At 47.4% G+C, this 10,372-nt stretch overlaps 1 pseudogene; it reads right to left on the reverse strand.

Moving 5' to 3' along the window:
• Positions 1-4,853: 4,853 nt before the first annotated feature.
• LOC119303206 lies at positions 4,854-9,082 on the reverse strand (annotated as a pseudogene).
• Between the last annotated feature and the right edge of the window lie 1,290 nt (positions 9,083-10,372).

Consider the following 10,372-nt stretch of genomic DNA (forward strand, 5'->3'; position numbering starts at 1 on the left):
TTGCTCAAAAAGCTGCCAAAGCCAAAAATCGCCTCTTAAGCTTTGGTTGATCCAGTTTATAAGGAAAACCGGATAAAAAAGACCTCGTTTCAAAAACCATACATGTAACAAGGTTACAGAAGGTGGAAAAATGACGCCCAGAAGAAGGCACGACCTAGCTAGCGGGTAGAAAGACCAACACCATGAGAGACACAAGTAGATGTGGGGTGCCGTTGATGGATCACAATACCAATCTGCAAACAACCTAACGCACCACACCGGCGTGCGTATCGAGCCCCACGGTACAACAGAGGATCATCCATAATCAACGAGTGCCAAACCTTAACACGAACCTTGACTGGGAGATCCGCCACGGGTGGTCGAGACGATTAGCAGGTTGGGAAGGCATCATTGCGTCGTCACTGAGCAAAAGTGAACCGAGACAACACCAAGAGCCCGAGGCTCGCCGCAGCACAACGGCAACCATGGGAGGGTCTTGAGCATGCATAGCAACAAGACGGAGGCCACGCGAAGGACAGCCGAAGAGAAAACACATGAAGAAAAACACAGCAACATGGATGACACACAAAATGATGGTCAAAGGCGGATGAATGGTGGCGAAGGGCTCCAAGAGGAAGCAACACAACGACAGCCATTGGAGGGTCTTGAGCAGGCATGACAACAGGAAGACGCACCACCGAAGGGCAGGGGTCAGATGGGTTGGAGGGGGGATGTCACGGAGTCATGAGCATGAATCTCGTCGCACCACAACGGCAGCCATGGGGGACTTGAGCATGCAGAGCAATATGGACGACCCACCAGACATTGGGCAGGGGCAAATGGATCATGCAAAGGGCGTGACGAAGATGCAATGTCGACGGCAGTACGGGATGGACAGGGCGGAGATGAGCGGATTGACGCATGGATTCTTGCGCGACGCCTTCAGGAAGGTTGAATGACGCCCACGGGCGCCATCATCACAGGGCTTTTGCCCGAACCCACAGCTGCACCGGGGCTCCACAGCAGTGCCTCCAAGAAGGGAAGCGACACCGAGAATGCGTCGCCGTTGCTGCTGCTAGCAAGGAGCTAGCGAAAGGATTTCTCCCGGAGACAGAGCAGACCAAGGTCTTGCGCAGACACCACACCAAATCCATCACGCAACAGAGCCAATGGATGGGAGGGGTGGGTGCATTTTTGGATTAGAGGATCTGGGGAGAACCTGGCGATGGCACATCTGGGCGTGCAAGAGCATGTCGCACAGGAGCCCGGTGACCAGTCGAGGGCCACCCCAGCGCGGAACAGGTCCAGCGCACAGCCGATGGAGGCCCGACCGCGCCTGTAAGATGCAGATCCGCGGAGCTCCATGCAGAGCGGCGCCGTCGGTGCTCCCCGTGGAGCGAAGCATAAGTGGGGGAAGTCGGTGGTGGAGGAGGGCGCAGGGGTTGTGGTCGTGGATGGAGGGATGGACAGATCCAGGTGATGACGCGACCGTCTCGAGCGACTCGATCTGAGCACGGGGAGCAGGCCCGACGGCGGCCACCGAGGCTCGAAGCGGCGAGGGGGAGGAATGTGGGCCGTGCAGGTAGCCGAGTGCCCGCAGACCGAGCGGCCGGCGGCGGGAGGCCACCTGACAGCCACCACGAGCGAAGGCGGAGATGGGGTGGAGGGGCGGAGAAGCACACGCGAACGAACTTGGATTTGGATGGGAGATGCGCCATCTGCTATGAGGAGCCACCTTCGCCACTGCCGGCAGCCGTCGCCGGCGACGGCGGCGAGGTTGTGGTGGTGGGGATCTGTGGCGACTAGGATTGGGGCGCCCCGGTGTCGCCCTACGAGCGACACGGGAGCGAGCAGGGTCCTTCCAGGTGCAAATCGCGGTTCATGTCATTGATGGCACGATTCCTGCATTCCTGCACACGGTTCCACAGCTGCTAGGAGCAAAGACGTTGCGTGGCCATCGTCTTCAGCACCGGTCTTCGCCTCCGAGTGCCGTTTCTAGCAGCAGTGGCAGACCTAGAATCTCAATCCTTGGGTGGCACGGTTCAAAATTTGTGAAAATTTACGCTATATATAGTATAATTTGGTCTGAACGTCATCGTAATTTCAACAATTAGTCTTAAATAACATCAACTTCTTAGATATTTTTTCACACAAAAAAAACTTATTAGATATGTAGTGTTGAGTACAATGTAAAAACTATTTTGCGGTGGACTCCAGACCTAGAGCGGCAAGGGCGTTGGGACGTGGATCCTCTGACTTATAAATCCCTGCCATACCCTGCCTTTGAGTCACTGACAGGTGGGCCCCATGCTCTGTGGGGCCCATGTGCCAGTAACTCAAAGGTAAGCTAGCCTACGACAGGGTATCCTCGTCCTCGCAATTGCTGGTGGTGGCCAAGGCCACAACGACATCTCCATCCTTGATGGCAATGGGAGGCATCTCTCCTCCTCACATCGGATGCCCAAGCCGTTGGCTTGCTTCCTCCCTTTCGGATGGTGCTGCTCCGACGGTTTTCTAAGGCTATGGATATAGCCAGGGAGAACCCCTGCGTGGAGGCCGTTGCAAACAACGACGACGCTTGTGAGTGTTGCATCCGCCTTCGAGGCATTGTCTTGGTCATGTTCGTCTCTGGCCACCCCTATGCCCGCTCGCTTGGCACGTCCGTCTGCCGTTGCTCCCGCCAAGGTCCATGGCCACCAAGTGCTCCATGAAATGCCATCAAGGTAAAAAAAATTATGTCTTTTCATTTCACCTGATGCATTGGTGATTATTTGCGGCCGTAGGGTGATGTTGTCGATGTTGCGGTGGAGATGAATGCAACTGAATTCTTGTCATCTTTGGAGGAGTCACACATTCTTGACCTTCATGATCCCCGCAACAAAGATTCTATGTTTGCTCAACAAGAAGAGGCCGAGGAGGATTATGAGTCCAAAGTGGAGGAAGAGGAGGTCGATGATCCCATGGAGACACAATCAAGCATGAAGGCACCATCAAGGTCGAGGACACACAATTATTGCCAATATGAATATATTGCTCGATGAATGTGTCGTTTGATGCATCGGCTAGCACAACTCAATCAAAAGAAGAGTTTTGGGGTCGGATTGAAGAGTACTATAGCACCATCGTGAAAGTCCCATCAAAGCGCACCCAAGGCTCTGTTAGGCACCATTGCAGTACCATCCAAGAGCAATGCAACTGATAGTCCAGTTGTATTGCTCAAGTCAACCATGCGCCACCGAATGGGGTCCAAATCTCGGTGTATGGGCCTTATTTTAGGATTTTCGTCGATGCGCTTTCAGTGGGAGGAGACGTTCCCGTTGACGACAAGGTGCCTACGATGACTTCATAAATCTCAAGATGATATGCCGGCTCAGTCTCTCGAAGGTGCTCATAGAGGTAGGGTGTGCGTGTGTGCATTCATAGGGGTGAGTGTATGAGCGCTTGCGTCTGTACTGTGTTTAAGAGAAAAAAGCAACAGAAGAAGAAGAACGGTGGCAAGGACTTCATATTGCACCATTGCTACAAAGAACTTACCAACAATGAGAAGTGGGTAGGAGCTCCTAGACCACACCGAGGAGGTCAATGATTAGCATATCCGTTGAAGCTGATGACGAGGAGGATGAGAATCCCAACAAGAGGTCGGATGGTAACAGGATTGCAAAAGAGAGGAAACAAGAGAGGAGCCTTCACTGGAACCTACAAGGAAGAGCTTGTGGCCATGGTTGAGACCAAGAAAGCATTGATGGCCGAACGCAAAGAAGAGAAAGCGGCAAGGTGGAACGAGCTCGAGTCTTTGGATGATGAGAAATGGAGGTCGAAGTTGGCGCCCGAAGAGAGGAAGTTGAAGGCGGGAGAGCATAGGCTTGCACTCGAGGAGGAGAGGCTTGTGAAAGAGAAGAAGGCCGAAGAACGATCATGAACCAAACAGAGGTCTCTCTTCGGAATGGTGCTGGTGGCCGTGTGGATAGTGGGGGTGATCATGTTTATGGTGGTGGCCGTGAGGATGGTGGTGTCCTTGGAGGTGGTCATGATTTCTTTGGTGATGATGGTGCTTGAGTTCGTGTTGCATGTGTTTGGTTCAGTTCGATCCACATATAAGACATGCTATGTTATGGTGATTTTGGATCAAACTTGATCGATGTGGTACCTTTTGGATGAATTCTATGCATGTTTTAATTTGAATTGCTCGATCTGTGCAACTGTATGCATGTTCATGGTTGATTTATTTTGTACGTTAAATTTGAATCATTCAAATGATTGATGAAATAGTGTGCATTTGTTCCCTTTAAATCCTTATTAACTTATAAGGAGTTAATATAAGGGATCGGCTAGAAACGACCATCCTTTAAATCCTTATTAACTTATAAAGAGTTAAAGATACTCGGTTGTTTACTTCTCTAAATTATAAGGGGTTGGTTAGAGACGCTCTTAACCCGTTAAGCTCTTTTGTTTGGGTGACGTCTTCTACGACGATGTATCTTTTCTCTCTTAATGGATCGACATGCCGATTTCCTGTATGGTTCACAAATAAAAATTGCTCTCACCGACACCCGGGTTGCCCTACCAGTTACATCGTCCCCGACCGCCAGTCTAGCAACTCGTGATGAATGTCGATAATTAGTCATGAGACAAACTTCCCAGATTCACAGTTCACAACCTTTCAGTTGAGTTTTGACTTGTGTACACTTACCAAGGTAATACTAGTACCTCTCTGTTTCTTTTTACTCTGCATACAAAATTTATGTTGAGTCAAACTTTACAAGTTTCGATCAAATTTGTATTAAATTATATCAACATTATATATATATATATATATAAGCTACATCCCATAATGGATCTAATGATATTATTTGGTTTTATGAATGTTGGTACTTATTTGTATAAGTTTGTCAAATTAAATATACTTTGACTTCAGACAAAAAAATATGCAGACTAAAAAGGATGGAGGGAGTACTATCATACGCCAGGCTACCTTCTACAGGAGAAACTGTCCCGGCGACCGGAGACCGGGTTACGCCGGCGAGGAGGAAAATGCAAAAATACAATTCGAGGGTTCCTTTCTTCGATAGCTCACACAAGAAGCAGACATTCTGACCGGAATCTGTACAGGCATACGGGCAAGCGCGCGCCTCATCTCTCCCAGTCCCGCAGCAGGCAGGGAGGCAGGCACGGTTGCTCCAGATTAGCAATTCAGGACACGGCCCTCAGCTCCTGCTTCTCCGCCGTCCTAGAAACGAGTGCAGTGGTTCCGTTGCGCTTGAGGAAGCTGGAGTACCAGCGAGCCGAGAGCCTGGCCTGCCGCGGCCGCCTCTCGTCGGCGAAGTCGACGCGGTGCAGCCAGTACCTCGACTGGTACCCGGCCAGGAGCTCGAACAGGTCCATGAATGCCCAGGCAAAGTAGCCTCTCACGTCGGCTCCGTTCCTGCACAACAAACAAACAAGCAGAGCATCACGCACGCTAATGCATGGTGGAACTAATGTTTTCCCTTTGTCCCCGGAACCGTAATATGGAAATTTTAACTTACAAGTTCCGTTGTTGTTGATATTTTTTTCCCGGCGAAAGATGGATTTTATTGATTCAAAATAATGCATTAAGTGGATAAAACACAATGAACACACACCAATGCTTTGCTCCGTTTTAATAAAATGGGGGAGGGGGGCCTTTGTTCAAAAAATGAACACACACCCGGCCTCTCCATAAGCAGGCAGAGCTTTTTGAAAGTCAATGATGAAAGAACGGGGTATGTATGTAATCTCGACACACCTCATCGCGTTTAATGTGCTTTCCATGTAGCTGCCCAGGAAACCGACCCTATCGGTGTCGTCTAGGCTGTCATCGGCAGATCCCACACTTGAAACAAAACCACATGACTACATGAGCAAGAGCAACGATGCACCTTTCTTCTTCAACAGTGGCATGCTTCTGGTTGGGAATTCTGCTTGCCATTCTCTTGGACATAGACCGGAAGGCTCCCGTAGGTTTCTTTCAGGTACTCCAGTTGAAGCTGCAGCCCTTTGGGATCACTTGGAACACTTGTTGGGGGGCCCTGCACTCCAATACAGATTACCTCTGACAGTTACTATCAAGCTTATGATACCAGTTTTTAAGTGGGCGTTTCTTTCTAATCTCTTGAAGAAGTTCAGAAACACATAACATAATTCAGCGGATGTACATTTAATGACCAGAATAGTTGCATTTTTAGCTAAACATTAGTAGCTTCTTTGCAAAACACATTGATGACATGGTGTTCTTTTTACCTGACCAGATGGTGGGTCTGTCCTAGAACCTGCATCATACAAAGGGGTCACTGGTTAAAACAGTACGTTCAACTCTTTTCTGTTACATTGGTGTGCAAAAACATGCTTTGAAACGCATAATACGCACTAATTAAACGTGTTTCCAGGGATGATTCAAGACCGCACTCAGAGAAATGCCCAATTTACGTCATTGGTGAATCTGGAAATGTTGCTTGCCGTCTTAGCAATTAGCATTAGCAAGATGCTGGGCTAGAACCGGCGCCCAAGGATTAGATAGGATCCTTCCTGTAACCTGACTTCTATACCCTGGGGCTGAGCAACCCCCTCTCTCTGGCTCACCGGTTGCCCTAATGCCGCCTTCTAGTGTACGGCTTTTAGGGCTACCAACAATGTACTCTTTCTCTCTTCTATCAATGGAATGATACGCGCAGTGCGTATTCGCGAAAAAAGGAATCTCCTTGTTTGCTTGTGTGACCGTTGCTACAAAAATGAATAGTAAGCCTACTATTGCACACAATTTCTAGCACAACTATTAATTAACCATTAGAAGAAGAATGAATGTCCTAGAAAAAGAAACTCTAAAAAACCAATCAAATTGCACGTCCACACAGTACATAACTATGAGCAGTTAATCAACAAAGATACTTACCCCTGAAAATAACTGACATGTCTGCGCTGTAGTCTCGAACGCCTGTTTCTATAGGGCGATCATTCACGTAGAGAGAGTAGTAGTGATTTATTCCAATAAAATCTAAAGAACCCTTGATAAGTTCAGACTGAACTTCCGTGAAGGGTGGAAGGCAAGAGCCAACAATCTTCTTCATTACTTCTGGGTAGTCCCCAAACACCAATGGATCTAGTATCCTGCCAAGTACCGCACTTAAGATCTCAACAATGCACGTATTATGCAGGTTAATTTAAATGCTTCCAGTGACAAAATTGAGGTACAATATCGATCATACCAGCCGAAGAAGAAATCTTTACATCTCCGGGTTGCAGTTAAATCCACAGTGGAATTTGTCAATGGATAACTCCAGAAAGAGTAGATACTTATGCCAACAACTCCTTTTTGCATGGCCTACGTCCAAAAGGTTCCTTAGTTTTTATGAGCCTAAGCATCACCAAAACTTTTCAAGTACAAGATCATCCACTCACTTGATATTTCTTTCTGTACAGACTAACAATCGATGCATGAGCCATAAGGGTATTATGAGCTGCTATGTATGGTTCCACAGTAGAGTCCCCAGCGGTGCACTTTGTCGCTCCAAATGGATCTGAGCAACGGCCAGGAGGGACTGTACCAACATCATAAGAGAATGTTTGGCTCATTCACCGTCGTTCAAGATGCAACCCTATCTCCAAACTCCCTGAAGCAAACATCTGCATATGCTGTGAAATCTTCGCTGCATTTTTCAGATTTGAAAATATGAATATAACAAATGATTATGTCATCTGCATATGCCAATGGCATATATAATCACCACTGTGGTAGAGTTATCTGTTTGGTAGTGAAATCATATATACACTTACATGATTCTGGGACTTAACCATCCACCATACTCGTCTTCAAGAATCTGGGGGAGATCTAGATGGTGAAGTGTGATGTGGACTTGAATTCCTGGGATAAATACCATGGAGACAGAGAGTTCAAACTTTTATTTGCATGCATTTCTTGAGAAGCAACATCGGTTATATGAAGTATGGATCCAACAATTGATTGCAGTTAAACATTTAAAATGCTCGGGGATCTAATAAAAAAACTTGACATGATTCACTAGCTCATCAATGAGGTTATTGTAGTACTTTAGCCCTTTGGGATTGACAGCTCCACGCCCATCTACAAACCCAAAATTTCCAGAAACAATGAGATAAATTAGAAAACTAATTAAAGCAATTTGTTCTGATGAAGGTCATGATAATTTCTGTACTTGGAATGAGCCTTGACCAGGAGATGGAGAACCTATAGGCCTCTAGGTCTGTCTCATACATGCGCTTGACATCCTCCTGCAAAATCAGATAAGCCAAATTTCTTTCAGAATACTCCCTCCGTAAACTAATATAAAAGCATTTAGATCATTACTTATATTAGTTTACAGAGGAGTACTAAAGCAGAGAAATGCTCAAGATTTCGCAAGGCCCCTCCTACCATGTATTTGTGGTACCCATCTGCAGCAACATCTCCCGTGCTTTTGTCTGGCATTTTACCTGCAGGATAAAAATTCTAGCTGTCAAAATTAGCCTACATATTTCCTCAAAAGAAAATTGGCCTAAATGTGATTGGTTAACCACATCAAGTTCTGGTCTTGGCTATTGCCAATAATTTTTCTGAATTCAGTTATGCTTCAGCAACATAAATGCTAGCTGTGTAAATTGTTCCACCAAGAGGGCACTCATCCCAAATATCCGCTCAACGCAAACTGCTCGAGGTGCTATTTGTTACGCATTGGGAAATATCCATGGTGAGGCTAAAACAAAATGCAGCACCGGAAAACCATAGGCAGATTTCACAAAGAGACATGTAGCAACCAACCTGCGTGGGTGAAAGTGTCCCAACTGCTCGGGCTCCTGCCATCCTCAACAACAGCGCCCTCATACTGCATGTGCAAAAAGAAGAGACATCAAAATTGATTCAACGGACGACGAACTAAGCACGCCAGAACTTTCAGCACAAAGCAAGATAAGATTGCTTACCTGGTATGCCGAGGTTCCAGCTCCAAAGACGAACTCCTGTGGGAAATCACTTCTTGTGGAGCCAAGACCAGTCGCGGCCGCATCCTGAACCCAGAGGAGGGACAGCAAGAGGTAGAAGAAGGAAGCGGAGGCACCACCCATCTGTGGCTGTGTTCTTCTGTGCATAGCTGATTCGTTCACTTCGGAGAAGGTTTATGTATCAGAAAGGGGAATGATCTCAACAGCAACCCCAACCTTACCTTCGTGGAATCAACCAGATTAAACAACATTTCTCTTCCTTCAGACCTGGTGTGGATATGATATGTGCAGCTACAGCGTGCGCCTGCACGTTCAGTCAGTGGAAACCTTTATTGGGATGCACATGGCATTTCTTTTCTCTTTCAGTGATCGGCTCGCTGAACTGGTTGCGTTCAACCGCCCCTTCAGCGCTCCACGAGCCATGTTAATAGAATTTGGACAAATGCATCATGTATCCGATGGATAAACAAACACAGATCAGTATGAGTAGTTGCCACAGATTAATAAAAGACCCACCGCGTTATTAGAAATTAGAATTCCCCGAATTGAGCAGGAATGGTTGTGCATAAAAGAACTAAGAGCAGGCATTGCAGTAGGATGAATGGGTGACCACCAGCATCGGCATCTGTCCCTCTTCTCCAGGCTCTCGCGCGCTGATGGAACTGCGGAAACGGCCAGTTGACAATGAACAGCCACTGGCAGTCGCTTCCGCTAGCACGCCTGCAGCTAGTGGAAACGCGTGCAGAGGAAACAAGAATGCGGCGGGGTATCCGTCCCTACCGCAGTAGCTTGTGACCTGGCCGCCGGAGGCGAGACGACGAGTCAATGGCCCCGCGAGTTGACGGAAATAGTCGAGTCCCTTTTGTTTTGTTTTTTTAACGCAAGCGCTTACATATATACACGTATACATTCCCTCTATGAATGCGCCTATATATACATATACGTGCATACATTCTCTCTATGAATGCACACACGCACACTGAGCGTCTGCTCCCAGAGAACGCGTATCATCGAAAATCCTGAAATAAATTTAAAATAAATACGAGCATCAGGATTTGCACCTTTGTGTACCGCAAATACCACTATCCTTCTAACTATTTAACCACATGTTGGTTCGTGTCAAGTGCCTTTTGTTAGGAGCCGTGGCGGTTGTTGAACTTGAACAGCTTGAGGTCTGCATATACACCTCCTTCTTTCATAAGGCAGCACAAAAATGAAAATGCCAAAGTTGCAGCCGCCGCCTCCAGCCTCTCCTCAATAAAACTTAGGGTCTCTTCGCCTCCCGTCGGCGTTGTCGCCGGTCCAACTCGTCTCGGGTGGCTTTAGGACCATAGGGGTGCGGTTATCTCGGCCCTTACCAGCGGGAGGGCTCCGTTTTTAGATGTTTCTTTAAATTTTGTTAGGGTTTGTGTCCTGCTTGGGAAGG

This window comes from Triticum dicoccoides, chromosome 5A (genome assembly GCF_002162155.2).
Source record: "Triticum dicoccoides isolate Atlit2015 ecotype Zavitan chromosome 5A, WEW_v2.0, whole genome shotgun sequence".
Taxonomy (NCBI): Eukaryota; Viridiplantae; Streptophyta; class Magnoliopsida; order Poales; family Poaceae; genus Triticum; species Triticum dicoccoides.